Genomic DNA, 24,160 nt, shown 5'->3' with positions numbered 1-24,160 from the left:
AACTAAAATAAACTTGATAAAAGACACCACGCAAACTGATCTGGTGTGTTAGGACTCGAGTTCTGCACAAAATTTATCAAGATATAGAGTAATAATGCATTTTTTTACCGTTCATCATTTTGCAAAACAAATTGGGAATTATCTTATGAACTGTTATCAGTCTGGCAGGTCTGAAGATATGCAAGATATGATATTAACACTGTTAATATTCTAAGCAGTTTGTCTTCCAGTTGCAGTGCAAAAAAGTAGACGGTTAGCTTGAAGTTCTGTAGGATATGGAGGAGCCTAGAGCTTTCTATCACCAGAATATAAATAGTATTTCCTATTGAATATAAATAATATTTCCGATTTGTTGCAGATAAAGAATACTCCTAATCTCTTGCATCTTTTTTTTGAAAGAGAGCAACCAATAGAAACATTCATGCAAGAGGGGCATATCCTGTCCAACTTTGCTCAAACCTACCTTTATAGGGAGAAATAGAGAAATTCAGAAACAGAATTGTCTGACAGACCCAGAATATGCATCTGCTTGTACATGATATGACTATATCCTAAGCAAGGCAAGACAAAGTGTATGAATAGGTCTGGATCTAACTGGAAAATAGCCATCTCAAGATTTCTACTATAAGAAAGCAGAGAGTGAACAAGAACTAAAATAAAAGATTAAATACGAGAATGTGCAGGGTTAATGTAAGAACTGTCTTATGTAAACAGAGTTGGATCTTGGAAAGCAAATAAAACCAAATAACAAACATCTATTTAGTCATGTGATAAGAAAATAAAATAAAATAAAATAAAATAAAATAAAATAAAATAAAATAAAATAAAAGTAGCAGCATTGAATCCATACTAAACTATCTACATTTGCTTCAAAAGCTAAATTAGTGTCTTTCTTCAGTTCTCAATGGGCATCTTGTGCTGAACAGTAAGGAGAAGATAGGATCACTGTTATGAAAACTATCACTAATTATGAAAGCACACAAGAAAATTCAAACATCTGAAGCAGAGGTAAAGCTCTAGAAGTTTAACGAACTATAATCAAATCAGACTTCATGGCACTGTAGAAATCTGAAAGAACTACCATGTGGAATTGTAAAATCCGGTATTAAAGATTTAAAATAAATCTATCAAGTCACAGCTCTACCATTTTCATGTAAAAGAGAAAATGTAATTCCTTAATTGGGGAAAGGGAAATGAAAATGACCAAAGCACTGGTATAGAGTCCCACTAATCTGATTCCAATGTTATGCAAGGCATTAGAACTTAATACTGTAAGGTAAGAAACTTAAACAGGAAGGGTTATATCTACACAGCTTCTCACAGAGCTCACTCCACTGTGTGGTTGTGTATCACCGCTGTTGTTGGAAACCACAGTAACTCGTTCACATGGAATTAATTTGAGTTAGTTTTTAAAAAAAGAATATGAAGCTCATATAGCAACTCTACCTTCGCTATGTTGAGTAGCACGCATATCTTTAATTGTAAATAACACCATAACAAAGAAAATAAATATTAAAAACTATTCATGCATGATATAGATCAATGCTTTCTTCATATCTAGTTGTCTGGCAGATTTTTTTTTTTTAACAAGGATAAAAATTCTCTAAGGTGTAGAATCCTGATAGAGTTGGTGGTAGGGTGACTAATTAGATTCCCCCTTTATATCGCCATTTCAGGAGAATAAAGGCTTAGACTTTTAGACACTTGAGGTTCACTCAGTTGCATTGATTTGAAAAGTATATTAATGTTTTAAATGGACATCTGTGACTGGCTGGGAATTCAGTAATAAAGGGATGAACTGATAAGTTTTTGTATCAAATCAGAAAGGCACCACTTCAACATTAAATTTATGTGTGTGTGGTTTTGTTTTTTTTCATATTGGACTAGTTATGTAAGATTTCTGCAGTCTCAGATAGCCTTTGTTTAAAGATAGGGTATAGATATTAATATTGAAAACTTCCATTGCCTCAGTAAAGTGACTGTACTCTCAGACTTGAAAGATTTCTTCTAATCAATCTAAATTAGCTGTTTTTATATGTAATTCATAATTCCCACTAAGATGAAAAATAATGCAACCTACTTTGCATTAAGAATAAGAAGCTTCTTCATGTTTAGTAGTCGCTCTTAAAATATCTGTATTTATCACTGAAGAGCATTTGACTACACCATTCCAAATCATAATGTCCCACATTCAGAAGAATAAATATCACACTGTAGAGAAATCAAGTAAAAATCTGGGCTATAATAAATATTGCTACTCTTAAAATACAAATAATAATCCCTCAGTATAGTTATTTAAGAGAACTCCTGTTAGTATACATGTGGTTGATCTGTATATTATATCATCACACTGCTGTATCCATAGCAGTTTTCTGATATTTCCTTCCTTTATTGCTGGATATCTTATTTTGTTAAGCCTAGCTTCAAGAAGTAAATTTTGTGGAACAAGGATATTGCCTTCCCAGAACTTTGTGAAATATTTAGCATACCTTAAACTTTGTGTAAGGATACTAAAGGGTGCCATATCTAAAACTAGAGAGCTACAGAGCACAGTTTTAATCTTAAAAAACATACAACTATTAATGAAAAGTTTTCTCATTGCTGAAATTATCACAAAAAAAAGAAGAAAATAATAATATAAAAAGAAGAAAATAATAATATAAAACTAATATTTAAAAGCTAAGTTGTCTGCATGTTTGAGTTGAGAAAGGGAATATGATTTTTTTTTTGATTTAATTGATCTGATGATAATAGCAAATAGTTTGAGTAGTCTTCTGTAAACAATCACAGAATCATTACAGTTGAAAAAGGCTTTTAAGATCATTGAGTGCAACCATAAGCCTCTCAACACCATGCCTGGTAAACCATGTCTGTAAGTAAGTGCCTCATCTACGCATATCGTGAACAGTACCAGGGAGAGTGACTCCACCACTTCCCTGGGCAGCCCATTCCAATGCTTGACAACTCTTTCCCTGTAGAAATTCTTTCTAATGTCTAACTTGAACCTCCCTTGGCACAAATTGAGGCCATTTCCTCTTCTCCTCTCTGTAGTTATGCTGGAAAAGAGATTGACCCCCGCCTCCTTTCAGCCAGTTGTGGAGAGCAATAAGTTCTCCCCTGAGCCTCCTCCACATTAATAACCTCAGCCTTCCCAGCCGCTCCTCACAAGGTCTGTGCTGCAGACCCTTCACCAGCTTCATTGCCCTTCTTTGGACTCACTCCAGAGCCTCTATGTCTTTCTTGTGGTGAGGGAGCCAAAACTGAACACAATATTTGAGGTGTAGCCTCACCAGTGCTGAGTACAGGGGGACGATGACTTCTCTGGTCCTGCTGGCTACACTGTTCCTGGTACACGCCAGGAGGCCATTGGCCTTCTTTGGCCACCTGGGCACGCTACTGGCTCATGTTCTGCCAGCTGTCGACCAACATCCCCAGATCTTTTTCTGCCACACAGCTTTTCAGCCACTCTGTCCCAAGCCTGTGGCACTGCATGTGGTTCTTGTGACCAAAGTGTGGGACCCAGCACTTGGCCTTGTTGAACCTCATACTTGATCTAGTCTTCCCAGATCCCTGGGAAGACCCTCCCTGTAGAGCCTTCCTACTCTCAAGCAGGTATGCTTTTCCTCCCGGCTTGTTGTCGACTGCAAATTTGCTGAGGGTGCACGCAATCTCCTCATCCAGATCAACGATAAAGATGTTAAAGAGGACTCGCCACAATATTGATCCCTGGGGAACACCACTGAATAATAACCGGTTGCCAGCTGATTTTAACTCAAATCACCATCACTGTCTGGGCCCAGCCATTCAACCAGGTCTTCACTCAGTGAGGAGTGCATCTAAGACATGAGCTGCCAGCTTCTCCAGGAGAAGGCACTGGGAGACTGCGTTAAAGGCCTTACTGAAGTAGACCACATCCGCCCGCTTTCCCTCATCCACTAAGTTGGTCACCTGGTCATAGAAGGAGATCAGGTTGGAAGAAAAAATAATAGATAACAGATAAATGTTTTGTAACAACTTCCTGAGAAATCCTGAGACTGTATAGTAAACTCTGATAAGTACTGTGCTGTAAGTAATGCTCTGATAAGTAGGGGCTTTAGAAAAATGTTTCTCATGTTTTTCAGGAAAAAAAGTGTGAAGATTGTTTACATCTTGAGATTTCTTATTTCAGTAACCTTTCTTTCTATTCTAGTGTAGGCATACATAGTTCTTATTGGAATGGTTTAGAAGGCTGACCACTGGCTTTAAAAAAAAAAAAAAAAGAACAAATCAATAGTGATTGTTATGATAACAAGAAACAGGACGCTGGAATGGCAGCTGTAGCATTATGCATGCGTAGAGGCATGTTGTTTGGGTCTATAAAGTTAGTACTTATCTATGATTACACAGTGAATTTAGTCTTACAGATGGAAGTCAGCAATTATGTTCTCATAATCAACTTACTATTCCATAAAGATAAAATAAAGTTAAAAAGAATCAATCTATATCTTTGCATAGTTACAAATACAGCTCTACCAACAGTACTGATGTATCTTTTTAATTCTTCAGGGACAAAATGAAACTATATAATATAGATTAATATATAGTAATAGGGAAGTGGTGTGAGAGTATGGAATAAGCTCAGGGCTCCTAAAATATATAAAACTTAAATTCAAATAGAATCACACACAGAATCACAGAATGGTTGCGGTTGGAAGGGACCTCTATAGAGCATCTAGTCCAATCCCCCTGCTCCAGCAGGAACACCTAGAGTACGTGGCATGGGGTCGCATCCAGGAGGAAACCCTCCTGGGGAAGATCTCCGGAGAAGGAGCCTCCACAACCTCTCTGAGCAGCCCATTCCAGGGCTCTGTCACCCTCACAGGAAAGCTCTTTCTCATATGGAGGTGGAACTTCCTGTGTTTCACCTTGCACCTGTTATTTCTCATCCTGTCACCGACCCCGAAGGAAAAGAGCATGGCCCCATCCTCCCTACAATCACCCCACAGGTTGATCAAATCTCCTCTCCCTTCTCTTCTCCAGGTTAAACAGGTCCAGCTCACTTAGTCTTTCCTCACAAGATAGATGCTCCGGTCCTTTAATCATCTTTGTCGCTCTACGCTAGACCCTCTCTAGAAGCTCCACATCCCCCTTGCACTGGGGAGCCCAGAACAAAGGCATATTTTTTAAGGAACGGACACATGTGCTTAAATATGAATCTATCCTGAAAAAAAAAATCACATAATTAGGAAAGAATATCATTTTCCAAAGCAGTTCTTGATATCCTCAAGGTAGTCTTTTAAACTGAAAAAGAAATTTGAGAGATATCTGCTGTTTAGGAACTGGGCCATCTACATCAAAAATGTTGGGAAAATGCAGCCCCCCTTTTTTTTTCCCTCGGGTCTCTTACATTTTGAAATTTGTCAGGAAATCAGACTCCACAGATATATAGGGAAATCACAGAGGCAGAATATAGAAGAAAAAAGGGAACACTCATTATGTACAGGAATTCACTCTTGTCAGAAATGTTATATATATATACATTTCAATAAATATCTATATATAAATTTTGAGTGCAGTTTCTAGTCAAAATGCCATTATTTATGGAAAATGTAGTCATGAGGAAAAGGGAGAAACCTTTCACATTTCCTCTCTTCCACTATTTTTCTTATACTCTGAAGTTAATTCTCATATCTTCATCTTCTTTTAGAGCAAGCTTTCAGAAATTACCAGTAATTTGGGAATATCTGCAGTATTGCTCTGTAATTTTGGGGTTGCATTAGAGGAAGAAAGAGGAGATTGTGGAGGACCTTTTTAAGCATATAGTTTATCAAAGGAAAATTTTAAGATCTGTGAAGATTTCATGTGAAAAGCATGAAGAGGAAAGAAGGTCTGGATCCATAATATGATTTCAGTAATGCATCATAATAGTCACCACTTTCAACCCAATATCAGACCCCTCTGATGTATATAGCCAATCCTGTGGTTGCACAAATAGGTAAGATGGAGTGAAGCTTGTCACACCTATATAAACATTTTACCTAACTTACTATTGAGCTTTTCCATGTCTTTCCAGATTGACACAGTAAGTGTCAAGAAGAAAGGAAAACCATACCTCTGAATGACAAAAATATTCGGATTATTTTATTTTATTTTATTTCCAGTCATCTGAAAACTGAAAAGAATATTACTCTGTGGCTTTTCTGGCCAAAAAAGTTGAATATTGCTTTCCAAATTTTACTGTATCTCAAAAATTTTATGTGAACTCAGTTACAGAACAGCTGAGTTGAGATGGGGTTTCATTTTATTAGGTTTTCATTTGTTTTGAAGTAATCCTGTATTTTTTTAAAAACCCTTTTTTCCTTTCCTTTGTAAGCTTCAGTAAAGTATTAGCTGATGCTAATAAGCTATCCTAGTTATTAAGAACATATTCTTTTCTTGGAAATTTTATTCCATGGGAATAATTTTATTTTCCTATGTTATTGAATGCACTTAATATTGTATCAATATGCACAGTCTTTTGATATAACTGTAGTAAGGTCACAGAGATGTTCCTTCTTAAAGTCTTCCCTTATTACCTGTTTACATACCTTCTTCCTTAGCTTCCATCAGTATACTGATGGGATACTTTTCTTAAATGCATGATAATTTAGAACTAGGAAAAGCATGACTTTAGAACTAGAAAAGCATGGCAAACTACTAATGAGAAAAAATATATATATTTGTTTTAGGCATTGTACCTTTGCATAGTTTTTTTAAATTAGATATTGTAGTTTTACTTCAAGAGTAGCTTCTAGTCAGTTTATCATGGTACCTGAAAAATAGTCTAGTAAAGAAAATTCTACAGTGACATTTGGGAGCAATGCAGACAAATCACAAAAAGCTTTGTGAAACAATATTCAGAGACTATTCATGGATTCAAAGACATACATTTTCTGGTTTTGTTTGCTTGTCTTTTATTAGCAGCAGTGTTTAGATAAAAAAAGGGAAGTCTATTTCTTAAGATTCAACTTGTGATGCATCTTCACTCATTCACAATTTTCATTGTGATTTCATAAATTTTGTTCTTTTACTTTAAAGAGGAAAATAAATAGCATATAGAACACTTGAGGGAAAAAGTAAATTGATCAGTTATTGAGCCTATAGATATACTAAAGGACTTTTGGTGCAAAATGCATTTTTAAAGTCATACAAATATAATTAATGTTTTGTTGTTGAACATAGTCAAACATCAAGCCACATAGTGGGATGCAACTTGTATCAATTTGAAGATTTTTTTTTTGAGTTCCAGATACAGTTTTACTATTTTGCTCGATGTTCAACATGAAACTGTAGAAAAACATATAATAATAATAATAATAATAATAATAATAATAATAATTTACTATCAAGTCCGAGAGTCATGGGCTTATCTAAAGTCTAAATTTAAATGTAAGTACTTAACAATAAATGAAGAAACTGGAGGAGAATTCATTGAAGTCTTTCCTAATCTACAGCACTTCTTTAAAGCTCACCAGCTTAGAGCTTGAAGTATGGCTAGTCTTACCTTGCTCCATGTCTACTGAGTAATTCTGCAATGGCCTTGCAATCAAAGGAGAGAATCATTAAGAGTAAGAGTAATTTCCTACACTGTCAGTTGAGTAATCACTGCTGCCTCTTTTGCATTAAGTGGCACTGCTAATGATAATGATCCAGAAGCATCCCAGAACTCAAAAGTCTTGTTATTATTATAGGTAGCAAGATCGAGAGCTTCATAGTTATTAGTTACTGGCTTTCATGTTCCAACAAAACATTAAGTCATGTTCAAGTGAAAATCTCATGGACATTTTTTTTTTCCCCAACCTTGGCAAAATTTTATACAGTATAATTGTAATGATTGTCTGGAAAGTTAAATGCCTGTGAATCACAGAGAGCCTCCACAGTACTCCTTTATGTTTGCATCTGGCTTTTCTAGGTCTAGGTCTTTTTGTTGCAATACTTAATTTCAGGGCCATGAGGGCACCACCCACAGAGTCCCCATCACCGTTCCCTAACAGGAGCCACCAGCCACCGTGATGCAGTCTCCTGCTCTAGCAGCGACTGAGGGTCTGGGCTGAGCTGAAATGGGGGCCTGAGCCACATTAAGGGGCCAGGGAGGCCCCTGGGCGGTTGGGCAGGGCCAATAAGGTTGTGTTGCTTAATCTTTTTAGCTACCTAAGAGAAGAGAAGACATTGCATCTGTCATTAGTCATTTTTTATTGTCAAGTTAAGCCTTTAACTAAGCCATATAACATAGATTTTTTTGTTGTTTTATGATAAACTCCATTTCACTGGCAAAGAAGTGAAATGCAACAATACCTCTGGACGAATTTATTGGCAGAGGTTTTTGTCTATCCTGAAAGTTTTCGATATAACAAAAAATGGAGTTTACTATTGCCAAATGAGAGCTTAAAAAAATTTCTAATAATTAAGAACACAACTTCCAGTCTACAACTCTCCAAATAGTTGGCAATTGGTTCAGGATGGTCCAAAAGTGTAAAATACATTTTAAAAGTGATTGCTTTTCCTTTAATTGAAGCAAGGGTTTAGTTTCCCAGATACGTGTCGCTATTCACAAGTGGAAAATGAAGACTTTCCCTACCAACTAATGAAAAATAACTTTCAAAATTTCCTTTGAGAAATGCCAAAATAAGTTTTCATCATTTCTGATTCCTTTTTTTTTAAGCTTAATCTGTTAATTATATTTGTTCTTAAAACCAAATAAATTTGGCAATCCTGAAGCTGCAATTTTAGTATCAACCATCAACCTAAAATAAAAGGCTCATATGCAGGCAAAGTTTATAAGTAAAAGAGCTTAGCCAGCTCTTTTTTTACAATGGTTTTGATCATGAGAATTGAGTTTAAAAGCATGGGAGCTGTTAAAATAAACGCTCAGATAAATTCTGTAGGAGGAACTCAGCATTCAACAGTGTTTAGTGGGCAGGTGCTACAAATGGATAAAATTGTTCGACTTTCAAACTGTACCTTGAGATTTGCTGTTTGAAACATGGAGCAGTTTTATGGTTACTATGGATACCTTAGCTACCTTACACGTTGATTTTTTTTTTTCTTACTGTATTTATATTTGGGAAACTATAAATACACTTGTGCTGAATAGTCCACTACGTTAAATGCACTTAAGTAGTAAATGCTAGCTAATGTAATTACCCGAAGATAAACAGGGTGTCATTGAAGAAGGGGATCCTTAAAAATAAAACAAACTCTCCTTCCTCTCTCAGAGAAATTCTGGTTCAGGAGGACCCTATTTTTTTTTTTTTTTTTTTACTTTTAAATGTTCTTATTTTGTTAACTATATACATTCTGTCACTAACAAAAAACAGTGGAGCACACTCTAACTTTAGTGGTATCAATGTTACGCTAATATGAAAGCTATTGATACAGCAAATGCTGACAAAGTGATAGAGAATAAAAACAGACGATGTAAAATACAAGATGGTCAGAATCTTGAAGGCCTTTGGTCATGGAAAGAATTAGTCCATTTTTTTTTTTCTGTCTTTCAAAAAGGTTAATTTTGCATAGTATTAATTATTTGAATTCTATTTTTCTTCCATTTCCTGCAATATAATAAATAAAACTAAAAATAAAAAATCAGATATACCCAATTTCTATCACCCATTTTCTGTTTCTTTCCTCAAATAGCAACTCAAAAGCTGCTTTTTGTTTTGATTAATTTCTACTTGGAATTGAACATGTGTGAAAATTATCATGTCAGCAGTTATAGAGAGCTGGTTAACTGCAGTCCAGATATTCCTGCACTACTACTCTCACATTGTATGGATCAATCACATGCAATGCCCATCTCTTCAATGGTCCCTTACTTTCCATTGATTGCTTTACTCTGGAAATCAGTGCTGTCAGTAAATCACCCTACACCATGTAACAGCAACCACAAAGAAGCCCTAAGGGCATTAATGTTGCTTCAGTAGTATTCAATGTGAAATCAGCAGTCTCATAAGGGAATGATGTAGAGCAGGTGGACTCCCATTCTTGTCATTGTCTCCAAAGCCTACTGAGCTCCAGCCTACACCACTGTAGAGGCTTACATGTGATGTCTAGGAAGCAAAAAAAAAAGCAAGGAATATGAATGTTTCTCTGTGTCCTCATTCTATACAAATTCCAAATAAGTCCATGGGAAAATTTGGGTCTAAGTATCCCTTCTTTTGGGTTGGATGCTGTTCCCTCCAAATTGCAGTGCTGCAGCTGATTTCTCTTAACCTAGTTTACCTTCCCAGAGTTGATTTATGTATATGTTCGAGTTGTTATAGCCATCATAGCTTGACAAACTCCAGAGTCTTTGGTCAAAACAACACTCTATTGCAGCAACAATTAGTCATGTGGTGGGGAGCTGTGTTTCTTATTTTTTGTTTTGTTTTGTTTTAACATTTAGAAAGCAGTTACTTTTTCCTGTTCAAGACTTAAAACCTTTCTACATTCTCTACATAGTCAAGGGAGAGATGTTCCTTTCAAAGGGCAGTTCAGTGCCCTTTGATGCCTAACAATAGATTTAATTCCTCCAAAATGTACTTTTATTACATGAAGAATCTTGGTTCCTTTTGCAGTTGTTAGCTTAATTGAAGTGATACTGCAGATAATGCAGCGGCAAAAAGCCTCTCTGCTCACTGGTTCTGTAATTGTAATAAAGGTAGTTCTTTGGAAAGCAGTGGTAGTGAGGTATTTTCATGGACAGTTTATGTAGCTGCAGTGCAAGAGCTACCGCGCTTTAAAAAAAAACTCTCTCTTCCCTGAGGTGATCTTACACATTCCTGTATTACAGTCTTATTGTCAAAGGATAATAGATAAAAATCCTGCCATTGCTTTCCTTCGGTGAACTTCTGCTTCTTTCGTTGTTTCCTACAGTCATATGAACTAGTTTCAAAAGACACAAATAATATATGGAATAAACAGGGAAAAAAAAGTTACTATTCACTATTCAGGTAGGACTGGATGCTTCTTATTTTGTGGGCTATTATAGTTTTCCCTAAAATTCTCCCTCTCTTTCTCTCTTTTTTTTTTTTTTTTTTTGGTCAAAAAATGACCTGTTCTGTTTCATATATGAAAGCCACACATTAAAAGAATATGAGCTAGCAAATATCTTTACTGAAGCACTGTTGGCAGCTGAGATCACTGACAACTTCCTGGCTGTGATTCATAATCTATATCGTTGCCTTTGAGACAGCAAGCTATTGATTTTTCTCAGTCTATAATCCAAGACCATATACGCAGCTTGTTAGACATCTGTGGGAATATAAACTGAGTTTTGATACAATTTAGGGAGCTTCTGTTAGTGAGGCACTTAGTTTTTGTCTTTGAGAATATCTTCACACATCTATGTAATCTTGGAGAGATTTTTAAGAGAGAATTCAATAGAGCTTTTTTGTTTTGTTTTATTTTTGTTTTTTTGTTTTGTTTTTCCTAAACTTCTTTCCTGGGTGGAATTCATATAAACTAAATTTCCAGGGAGCAATAACAATAAAATATAGAGAACTCTTCCTAATACTATGATTTTTTTCTTCTTTCCTTTGATTTTGTCAAGTACTCTTTGGAAGTACTCCTTTTATGTTTAAGTATCTTGTCCGGTTTACTTGACTTTCCTAAGAAAACTTTACTGTCTTTACCTGAATACTCATAGGCACAAACAAAATTCAAAAGACTTCATTGTGATTTAGTTTCTCCACAGTGAATGATTAAGAATAAGCCCAGTAAAAATCTTAAAAATATACATTGCTAAAAATGTGTTTCTGTCTTCAAGGCACTTCACATACTCTGTGATTTATTAAAGTAACTACACTTAATGTTTTGTCTTCTGAGAATAAATGTGAGCTGAGGAAAAGGAAGAGACTAGATACAGTCTAAAGCTTAAGCACTAAGGTAATAATTCCCTAAGGAACAGTCTTATGATGTATTCTTTTAAATATTATTTAATATTTGCCCAAGAATCCTTTAAGAGCTACCATGTAAGGAGAATATAACTCTGAAGCGCTCTGTGGATTTCGGATGACAGAAATATCTCTGTGCATTTCATCATATGGCATCTTAGTCTGGAGGGTCAGGAAAATATTTACACTAAGTTTCCAAATTCAAAGTATTTTGACCATAAAGTTGACTATTTGACTATAAGTATACTTAAACAAAACTTGGATGATCCAAAAACTGTAAGCAGAATTAAATAGCTGCTCATTTTCTCTCATATGACAGATAAACGATCTTATAACAATAAAATAAAACAACAAAACTTTGGGTTAGATATATATCATCAAATATTTCTGTTGAAAAATTGTACTATTTTTCATAAGATCAAACAGAAAAGAAAAGAAATCCGTGTTAAATAACATGATAGAAAACAGAAGTATAGATACGGAATCTTTCAAATGACCATTTCAAACCCATATTTTAAAGAATTTTCTTCATGCATTGGAAAGATTATTTGATTGGCACCTTTACCTATAACTTAATTGATTTCCATGAAAATAGACTAAGACAGTTCCTCTTTAAATGTTTATACATTTTTTCACTTGAAAATCATGAATAGATCAACTGTCGTTAGGTTTAATAAAAGCCAGTGCTTTTGCAAAGAGAGAAATAGCAGAAACTGCAGAAAAATGGAAATCTAGAGTAATGAGTAAAATCAGGGTGTAAATAGGAGTTTATTAATTTTATTTCTAAGGAAATTAAACTACATAATGTGCAATTTTACTGAATCATACAGTTTATATTAATTTATGGTCCTATTTATGGTGAAATATGCTGAAATATACACAGTAAGTTCAGCCCTCCTCCTTACCTTTCCCAGTTTCCCATCCACCTACTGAGGAGTAGTAAAAAGCAAGAAGATAATATGTGAATATTATAACATATCACAAAATATGTGAACTGAGACTACCAAAACAGACTCCAAAATGAAATATGAAGGACAAAAGGTCAGAAGGCAAGAAGTATATGTTTAATTTTGTGATGTTAAATATAGGTCACATGGTCATTGATACAAACTAGTTTCAAGAGGGAAGTCAAAGAATTAGATATTTATTTTGTGCTCCAACACTTCTGTTCTAATGGCAAGCAAAATATTTGTTTTTCATTATTTCTGGAAATCTGAAAAGACTTTGGATCGATTCTTCATTTAGATAGAGTAAGGAAGAGATCATTTTTGCTTGAAAGTAAAAAGAAAAAAAGAGTAAGCAGATAATGTGGGCATGAGCACTTTAGAAATGCATGTGATAAAAGTGTAGTGACAAAAGTAAGAGATGGAGTATAGTTAATAGCAGATAACATAGTTTTACTAAACAAATTGCTGTCCTTGGAATAAGTAGTTCAGACTTGTTCTACCTACGTACAGGTACATAGTTCAGCGAAGGTTCATCTCATTCAAGCTCAAATGCATTTTAAAAAGTGGTTACATAATGAAGAGAAATGTCACTGCTTAGTGCATGTCTTTCTAGGTCTGTATACTTACAGAAAGGCTGGAGACAAATGCTCCTTAGTTATAATTTTCCAACTGGAATGTTACATACTCAATGTACAAAAGATTCAGAAATTGTAGAATGACCTGTTACTTGCCCTTTCCTCTCTTCTAAATTCAGCAGCGTAACAAAGGCTGTTTTCCCAGTGTGAAAGTAGGAGTATGCTTATATTTAAACACTGCTGTATGAGGGACAAGTACTTCTATCTTTACTCTTTTATTGCTCAGCAAAACTTGCACTCACACTGCACTCAACCTCCTCCTTTTATCAGAAGCCTATTGCAATAACCACAGCTCATCTTTTAATGAGCATCAAATGGTAACATATGAACACATCTTCTGAAAAAATAATGGTGTACTTAGTTTCAGGAAAGGAAAATGACATGTTAACCAAAACGCATGCACTGTTTTTTTCATTCAGAGACAACCACTACCAGGTATCGATGGCTGTTATAAAAAGATCTGTGTATCCTAGGCAGGATATTCTATATACAGTTTCTTTGCTTTAAATAGGAAATCAATCTGCACATCAAAAGGTATCCAATGTCTGTGTCATATGATCATATACATAGACGATGTTATTATGTGTTTCAGTACTGTATAGTAAAAACACTTTTTCCTTAGCTAAAGAAGCACAATATAGATGGTAGCATTTTCAACCAAGTTAATTATAGTCTCTCTTGTTTTTTATGACCCCATATCTGAAAACCAACTGGAAATAGAAACTGGGCAAAACCCACTCATAAGAGGTCTGTAATGTGTAGTAAAGATCATGAAATATATTCCAGGAAAGGGAATCATGGTTTACAACTATCAGCTAGATTTGCTAATTGATAAAAAGTGACTCATTATTTAAGAGAGTCATAAGGGCCAAGATGTTGTTAGACATATGGCTTAAAGAAGTAGGGAGAGAGAAAGCAGTGAGGGACCCCAAAACCAGTTCGGAGTCTTGGTGTGTGAGACACCAATTACCTCTTGAAAATGGACTTTCTATGTTATCCCTCCTACAAATAGACCGTATTTCAAATATTTGCTAAGGCAATAAGTGTCTTAAAAATGAAATGTTAAATAAAAGGCCTGTGTTTCCTGGTCCAAACATAAAGAAACTATGGCCAAACTGGTTTATGCCTTTAGTGGACTAGGGTCCTTTAACCTACTTTTTTTTTTTTTTTCTCAGAAATGTATTTTATACATATTCTTGATTTCAATATGAAGAGCAATAGAATTTTCGCACAATGCACAGAGCTCACAAAAGAAATTATTTTAATGGAATTTTAGAATATTTCTAGGAGCAATTCTGAAGATTTCCATTTAATGAGAAACACGTTAGGGTTCATGTTTTAGCGGATTTCCAGTTTCGAAGATTCATTTTTTTTCCTAGTAACTCCCAGAACTTCCATTCACTTCAGTGATAGCGGCAGATGCTGAAAATCCATTTGAACGGATCTACACTGATTTGAAATTTTGCAGTCATCTTTCTCTCACACACATACATGTTCTTCTTTACCCTTTTCTCCTTTTCCCCCATCTAAGTTTGCCAGACATGGATGCTCATATAATGGGTACATGTATGTTACAAAGAAACAGTTAAGCAGACTGAAATAAATAAAAGAGATGAAGTCCTCAAGCTTTTTTTCAGAACATCTTTTTTTTTTTTTTTTTCACTTATTTTTATAAAATGCCACCATATGAGGAGGTGCATGCCTTAGGAAATTAATTGAGACACGGGAACAGTTAATACATGCAGATGAGTGAATTCTTTTAGAAGCACCTCTAATGCTTTTATACAAGGGTCATTGTGTTTTACGATGTGACCAAAAAAAAAAAAAAAAAAAAAAAAAAGGAACTAAATCAGTTTTACTAGACTTGAAATAAAAATAGGCAATTGGAAATGCATTGTAAACAGGATTATTCAAACTCAACTTGCCTTAAGAGAGAAGCAGCTTTTAAGCAAGCTGTTACATAAAGGTCCAATATTTCTCGGATTTTATGGGAGTAATCTAATGCAATGGTCAGACAAGGTTAAGAATAATGCCCTTGCAGTCTCCCTAGATGCAATGATAGCATTTGATGAGAATAAAAAGGCTACACTTTTTGTTGTTGGTAAAACTAAACTATACAGACATGCATTTGGAAATTTGGATAGGAATTTCAATATTCCTCAAAGAAGATTTTGATAATAAAACACCCACAGTCTTTTCAAATCTTTTTTTTTTTTTCCTTGAATTTGGTACTTTTGCTTTGTTGTCCACCTTTTCCACCTTTCTTCATATTAGTTTTCAAAACACTTCCTGAAGCTTTTAGAAATGTTGTAAACTTACTGTATCATTACTGTTGCACACAAGCAAGAACCTAAATGAATACTGTATGTGGATGATATTCTTCTTTTTATAACCCATCCTGATATTTCAATCCCAGCTATTACACTGTTCATAAATCAGTTTGGATCCTCTCTGGCTTTAAAAGTAATTATAATAAATCCAAAGATATGTTTATGTATAGGAGGCCAATTGAACCCTTTGCTTTTCAGTTTCCATTTAAATTGGTCTCCAGAGGTCTTACCCTAGGTTATTTATTCCTTTTTCTTTAGATCTGCTGTACAGATTTAATCTTGCTTCTCTGCTTTGTAAAATTCAATAGAAGCTGTACAGGTGGTTTTTGTTCTTTCTTTTTATTAGGTGAAAGAGCTGTCATTAATTAAAAACTTACTTATTCAAAATGTATTTTGTATTTTTCTCTAATAATAAATAAACTTGCTAATAAATTGTGAATGCTGGCCTAAGGAATGTTTCTATGTGCCTTGAAAGCAATTGCTCAACTCATTTAGTTTATTCTAATATGGCACAGTGAATTAGTCTGCCCTGCAAATTTTCCATTTGCTTGGCTGTTAAGTATAATTCAGCTTCTAAGTCTTTTCCTTCTGAACCTTTCTGACTGATTAAATTCTCATACAGAAGTCAAATCAAGGTAAGTTTGCATGTCAGTAGGTGCGGATCAGAGCAACAGAACTGCATAGCTGGAAAGCTTTATCTGGTCACACAGACTTTTAATTTCACAAAGCAATTCTTCCAGAAATCCAGACTATCTTGAAAGAGGTCAGCTGGGGCAAATGAAGATGCAAATCTTAGCAATGACCTGCTAAGAAGAATCTCAGAAATAAAGGAATTTGTCATATATTTTATGAAACATACACCTGAGGAACTCTCTTCTGCAATATTTTATTGTGTCTTCATTATTTTACCTCCTTTTGTTCTCTAAATAAAAATAAATGAATAAAGTGAAACACATACAACTCATAAATGTGAGTGAAAGTGTCTCTTTTTGAGTATAATAACTCAGCAAATAAATAAACTCCGCATATTTCAAGAATACTCTAAATACTCTTTGAATGTGCAACATTCACATCCTCCCCTTTAGATAAAAATAATGCTTCATATACTTTTGGTTCTGAGATAATTTACATTTGGATATGTCTTTCTTCAATGTTTTGATTTTTACAGGTACAGGCTTAAAAGGAAGGTTATATAAGGAAAACCACTGCACTAAATTTGGTATGTATGTATCTATCTAGACTGTCTGAGTCCAGGAGCTGGCAGATTTTGCAGGCCACTGTCAAAACTGCATGCTCAAAACTTTCCCAGTAACAAAGAACATTTCACAGAGGGATATTAGAGGTCTGTGATGGAGAAAGAGGTTTTCAATTTTCCTATTACAATTTCAGACCCATACAGAAGTTGTCATGACTGGTACTGCTTCAGGAAAGTGGAGTTTCTTTTTTCCAAATTTAAATCTGATAATTTTAGAACATACTAGGACTGGATTTTATATGATGCATAAGAATAATTGAATATTTAAAATATTGGTTGTGCTGGTTGTTAAAGAATTACTTGCTCCAGATCATAGAACAGACTAAAAAAGGTCAGGAAAATAAAGAATTTAGATGAATGAAGAATTAAAGCAGACTTTTTTTAAAAAATAAGATAGTTAATTTGCAGTTAACTCCATGTTTTCAGAGGCGAGGGCTTTAAGGACCTACAAGTTATTGCTAAATCTAGAAGGAAATTTGGGTGGTAGTACAGAAAGCAGGATCTTTTCCAAAGACCAAATCTCTAGAATTGAGAAATATTGGAAATCACTAAAAGCTGAATCTCACCAAAAAGATTTAAGTTTTCTATCTTTAAATTACAGAGAATATTTTTTGCTGATATATCATTATTATTGATACTATTCTTTTTAATAACACAGTCTCAGAGATTGGAAGTGCTCTGGAAAGTTCATTTTTAAGAAAACGTGGAACAGTTCAACATCCAGGCTCTGATCAGCTCAATGTCCTATCATGATGTTCTTTACCATGTTGATATTAACTCGCATATTGTTTGGATGATTGATTTGCTAATAAAGTCATGCTAATCAAACTGGTCATATTCTCTTTTCTTTCTCCAATTCACATGAATAGTCCCAAATGGATGTGGCTTTTCCATAGGACACTCTTTCCTGCCAAAGTACTGCACAAACAAATTATACATAGAAACCCCAACCATATCGTAATGAAATTCTTCAAAATCCAAATTAGCTCTGTGTCCTAGATATTTTAAAAAGTTTGTCTTTGCCATTTTTACTAATTTTGAGGTACTAGTTAAATTTGTGACCTGATGAATGTCTGAACAACCATATCTTGGAATGCCAGTTTAGTAGACTGATTTATGCTAGCGCATCCTGTACTGAGGAATTTCTATAGCTTTATCCTAATGAAAACTTTTGAAAAATATGGACTGAGAACACGTTCATTGTGTTTGGAGATGTACCAAGAGAGAAACACTTTCTGAACCGAGTTAAAAACCATCTTAAATGGATATACACAAGACTGGAGATCTGTATCTGTTTTTATAAGATCAGATTAATTTTCAATTCATTATTCCTCCCAGTGAAGGAGGTGCATGAGGTTACGAGGTATACACTCCTTTGTACCTTGTAGACACAGACTTTTGTGGCATTAAGAATTTAAAGTTCTTTTTTTTTTTTTTTTTTCCAGAAGTCCTCCTGCTTTTCAATGTTTCTTTTTCTTTTCGATATCTCTTGACTTCCAGATCATGAGGCCATGCTGGAAGGCTCATCTGTTTTGCAAACCTTTCATGGGAAGGAAGGACATTAGGGCGGACATTAAGAGTAAGCATTTATCTACTGTATGTGTGTGTAGAGTTTTAGAAACTTCATTGAGCTATTCATATTATTGTACAGCGGTTTTGATGGTAAATGGGATTTGTTGCAGAAAATTTTTATCCTTGGATGTCATTTGAAAGCTAGACAGATTATCTAGGACTTAAAAATATTAACAGGTGCCTATTCAGTGTCCTTGTGTCCTCTTTCCAATGATTTTTACATACCTGTATGCATACACACACACAGATATATACTAACTATATACACACACACATATATAAATGTGTATATACATAAAATGATTTATTTTTCAACATGATTCTGGTAAAAAGAAGTAATTTTACCCAAAACATACTATGACCATTGAGAATCTTACGGTTCTTTTGTGTAAATTCATATAGTTCTCACGTATATAACTCTGGTCTTGTTTCCAGCCATATTGTGACTGCTGAATGCTGTCAATCCCTAATTTTCATTATTGTTTTACTCCTGGTCTTACATAAATCCAGAGAATAATGTTTGGAAATAAAAACTGTGTACTATGAATGAGAACTATAGTGTGCGACAGGAGAGTGGCAAATCTATGGGAGAGACATAGGATAAAACTTGTGAGCCTGAGTTTCATTATTTTGATACCTACCTTGGAAGTTATGCAGGCATGTTTCTTTTGGTTTACTGCACAACTGCCAAATACAAAAACATTCAGAGAGAAAACTGTAAACCGTTTTGGCAAATAAAGCTTTCTCCTCTAGCTAAATGATAGCATGATTTTATTCACATGCCTACTGTGAGGGGCTTCCTTTTTAAAGATTTTTTTTTTCATCTGCTAATTTTTTTGAAAGTATATTTTGACATTTTTTATTGAAGAGATCAATTAGATTTGATAATCCCACACTCGATGAGGTTTATACTGCATTATTAACTGCTGGTTCAGGAAAATTCACAACAATTTTAAATATAGTGGCTTGTTTTCATATGCTGTTGTAAGCTATAAGGTCTAGAAAGCCGAAGCCTTTGTGTATAGTTCTATTCTTTATTGCCTAGTACATAGACCATTATGTAAGACAAAGGGAGGACATCACAGAGACATGCACATAATGAATGATTGTGAAAAAAAGTTGGGTGCTGATATTTATCCTTTTTTAATACTAAAGACCAAAGAAGAGGCAACTAATATGGAGAGCATTCAAAAATAAAAGAGAAAATAAAAGAGAAAAACTGATAAAAGAATATTTAATACAATTCTTAATTAACCTTTGGTGCACATTCCACAAGATATCTAACTCACAATTTCAGCAGGCTTCAAAACAGGATAAGTCTGTACAATATGTTTTTATTAACTAAAATATATTAACTAAGGCGAGGAAACAGATGAGGATAATACCTGAAGCTGGAAATTATTGATAAAAATGAAAATGATAAGAATATTGAAAATAAAGGAATTCAAAAATAAATGTGGACTTACGGTCATGTAAATAATGTCATCTGACACGTTACTTTTGCAAAGCTATAAGGACGTATTTAAAAACCAGATAATAATCTAAGTGGGGAAAATCAGAAAACAGATGCATTAAAAGGCATGATTTACCTTAAAACTATTGCCTCAGAATAAACCTAAGGGAATGGTTTTCCACTCATTATAAGCCTGAACCCTGGTCCTGCAGTACGCTGAGGTTCGCTTTTCGAGTTGTGTATTTTAATTGTTTTGCCTGAGCACCAGGCTGAATTGTAACCCTGGCCTTTAACTGCTAAGAGAATATCATTCTAGTAAACAGAACAACATATCCATGGCAACCTACAGTTTTATTTCTAACTTTTCAAAACAGGAAAACGTAATTATTTTCCTCTTTATATTTTTATATTCGTATGGCTCATAATAGCAGTGATGACCTCCTGGCTGGGCATTTCCAAGCTATTAATGACAGGCTGAGTTATGCGACCTTGACTTCACCTGCAGCCATTAACTTTTCTATTCAGTCATTAACTGCTGAGAAATGCCCTCCCTTTTGGTCATTATTTCTTATATATGCATTTCTGTAACAATTACAAGCCAGAGTAATTTTGTTTTTCATTATTATTATTAATAAGCATTATCTTATCTTTCTGTTCAAGCTGCAGAGATCCTTTGACATCTAGCAGTTTGTGCATGGTTTAAGTTTCTAAGGAAGGGGTCATTATTTATGCACAGGCAAATGGAGGAAAGAAGGCTTAAAACATCACGTTTTATGTGGGGGGTGGGAAATCTCACATCTTTTGAGTTAAGTCTATGGAGCATATTCAGAAATGCTGAGGAATTCATTTTTAGATCAGGCATTTAGATGTACAATGTATGCCACAATATCAGCTAGAAAACCCTTGGCGTTAATAGTAAAGGTGACCTCTAAGTTATCCCTCCTGACTACTGGATCTTTAGACAAAATGGTTAGTAATTTCACTGGGATTAATTTGCCAGCATTTTGCAGACCCTTATCTTATTTTCCTGAACTCATAGAGGGATCAGAATCCACATGATATATTTCTCTTATCTGTCAGTGCAGCAGCATAAGATAAAAGAAGATTCTTATTGAATGGATATATTTTTCATTGTCCTTCATACCATAGATTAAATGAAAGTCTTATACGATTTTTTTTGTTGTTGTTCCTGATAGAGTAAGTCATACTTCTGTATAAATGTTTTGTGTAATTTGAGAATTCTTATGAAGAGCTCAGTAATATATACAAATATATTTTCGGATGTTTTAATTAGTAGCCTTACCTGAATCAAAAATTTAATACAGCCAGAGGGGGAAAAGAGGCTGCAGAATTATTTTCAAGGGTGAGACTGGGCTGTCTCTGTGGATGACAAAGATCAGCACTGTGTACATTTAGAGATATCAGTAGCAGAGAATTTGTTTAGTGTTTTGTTCTTGTAACTCAGACGTACAGTTAGACTTCTGTAAATGACATCATTATTTCAATGAGGCGCATAGGAAATTTCTCTCACAATATCCTTAACTGGCAGAGAATACGAAAAAAAAAAATAAGATTGTTTCCAGGAGACAAAATTTGTTGTCCTTTTTGTTGTTGTTATTTAGGTGTCTGGTTTATTACGCCATATCATCCTAATTTTGTACAATAGAAAGAAGAAAGCTGAAAGAGGTGAATAAGGCCAAAAGAACGTAAACCAAAGAAGTAAACTGCAAATCTTGATAAATGCAACTCCACCAGTAAGTGACAATATAGGTGAAACATTTCTCTTTTAAACTTTTTTCCATTAGTTTTTTGACAGGAGTACACTAGTTCAGCTTTAATGAGATTCTAGTGTAAAAACTTCAGGGCTAAATAAAAGAAACAAATCAAAAGACCGGATGATTGCCATTTAATGTGAAAGAATGAAAGTGCAAACAATCATTGTATGACATCTAGCTGTGCTAGTCACTGCAGAATGACAGGTAGAACAATTCAAAGTTACTGATCTAAAGATGGAATAACAGCTCATATGTTTGAAGTGCTCAGAAGATGAAGAAATAAAACAGACTCTAAGATAAGACATGGTTAAGCCTTTTAAATTCCATGCCTTATTGTCAGTATCATTTGAACGCTTTTGTACACATTTTTTTTTCCCCCTCAGAAACTATTTTATCGAAGGAATTACTTTTAGGAGCTGATTTTTATTATTAACCTTCAGGCTGAATGGTATGCTTTGTTTTTCAACAAGATGAGAAAAAATGTACACAATGGAAAGTATATTACTAGTTTGCTGAAGCACCCATATTGTGCATATGCAGATATCTGTATTCTGAGACTATATTGTTAAACTGTGCATTTTAAGCAAGCTAAATAATTCATATGCTAATCTGCTCTACAGGTAGCTTGACTTTTTAACATACAGCATAACAAATTTGTTATGAATTTCTGTTTATATTTTCCTTCTCTGTTCCCTTCCTGATATTATTTTAGGACTAAGGAAAATCACCCATTCTTTCTTTCAGCAAGCCTTTTTATCAGTGAAATAACCTATTTTAGTTACTGCTGGAAACAATAATCTGTAATTGCTGCTTTCAGTCCTAATTTGGCCTGTCCCTAGTTTTTCATCTCAATCTAATCTAAACCTATTTGAGCAAATAAAATGATATTTACCTCATCCTCTGTTACAAGCTTTCAAGATTACAGGCTTCAGGAAAAATCAATACAAAATACCAGCTTAGCAGCAGGTTTGTGCTCAGAAAGAATGCTAACTTTTCTTTCCTGCATTTTCTGACTCTCAACTCCCCTGGAGTGAAAGCAAAGCTTAGACTGTAAGGAAGGAAAGGAGGGGGAAAAAAAAGAAAGAAACACACACAGAAAAAACAACTTTCAGTGATGTGTTTGGTTCATGGTTAGTAGCCACTTTTGAGCTTACAAGCCAAAGTGCAGTGCATGGTCAAGCTCCTAACCTTTAGCTTCTGCTTCCGCACTACACATCTTACAGAGTTCACCAAAAGGAAGGATCTTGACCTCTCAGATGATTTTTCAGACTCAAATACCATCTTCATTTATTATTTATTTGCTTCAAGCAGTTGGGATTTGAGGTATCATCATACCTGACTGGCTGATTTAAAGAAGTGGCCACCTCTCTGTAGGGAAATCTCATGAGAACAAAATCCTATTACTTTCGAAAAAGATTACTTAATTTACTGCCTGGAATAAGTGTTTGATAAAAACATTTGAATGTCGAGTTTGTAAACAACCAAGAATTCTCAGAAGTGATTTTTTTTTTTTCTTTTTGATGTGGAAAAAGATTTTTGAGGGTTTGTCTTTATTTTATTTTGCTTTGTTTTGTTGTTGTTTGATTCTTTTTTCATGAAAAGATCAATACATAAAGATGGGTGTTTCCAGTAATTAAACAGTTCCAATCAACATTTTCAAATGATTTATGCTCATTCATTTGTAAAAGAATAGAAAATTTCTTCCTTCTAAAATTTGTGTTGTATTTCTATTTCATAGCTCATTGCACAGGCTTCCAATCCCCACCTCATAACCTGTGAATATTCTCCGATTTGAAGAATTTTGAGGAGTTATTTGGTCTCTCTTTAGCCCCTGCGGGATCATAATTAAGTAATAGTTATAGTGCTTGACAAAGCTCTAAATCAAATAAAATATTTCACTTAATTACACTTTTTTTTAATATTCAGTTCAGGACTCAAATCAAGGCAGGTAAGACAATATGCCCTTTTCTTGGGACAGAAAGTAACACAGTAAGTAATACACCCCCAAAAAGTAAATCACATACATTTTTGTTTCAGCAAGTTCTGTAGCAGTCATGTAGCAATGCATTTAGGGAAAAAAATCAATATATATTTCCATTCTAAATATGACATTAAGACCTAGTTATTGTCAAGTAATTCATTACTAAATTAGTACCACAGTAACTCAGCGCATGGATAAACAATGTGTAGAGATAAGCAGCTTTAGAGTGCTTGAGTCTCAGGTGAACTGCTCTTTGGCAATGTTTATGTCTTTTCATCAAATGTAGAAGATCGCAGACCTCAAATCTCAGGCCTTTCAGTT

This window comes from Tinamus guttatus, unplaced genomic scaffold, assembly GCF_059628265.1.
Source record: "Tinamus guttatus ecotype Peru unplaced genomic scaffold, ASM5962826v1 Tinamus_guttatus_pri_ptg000086l, whole genome shotgun sequence".
Taxonomy (NCBI): Eukaryota; Metazoa; Chordata; class Aves; order Tinamiformes; family Tinamidae; genus Tinamus; species Tinamus guttatus.
The sequence above is the reverse complement of the archived record's forward strand: the minus strand, read 5'-3'. Positions refer to the sequence as shown.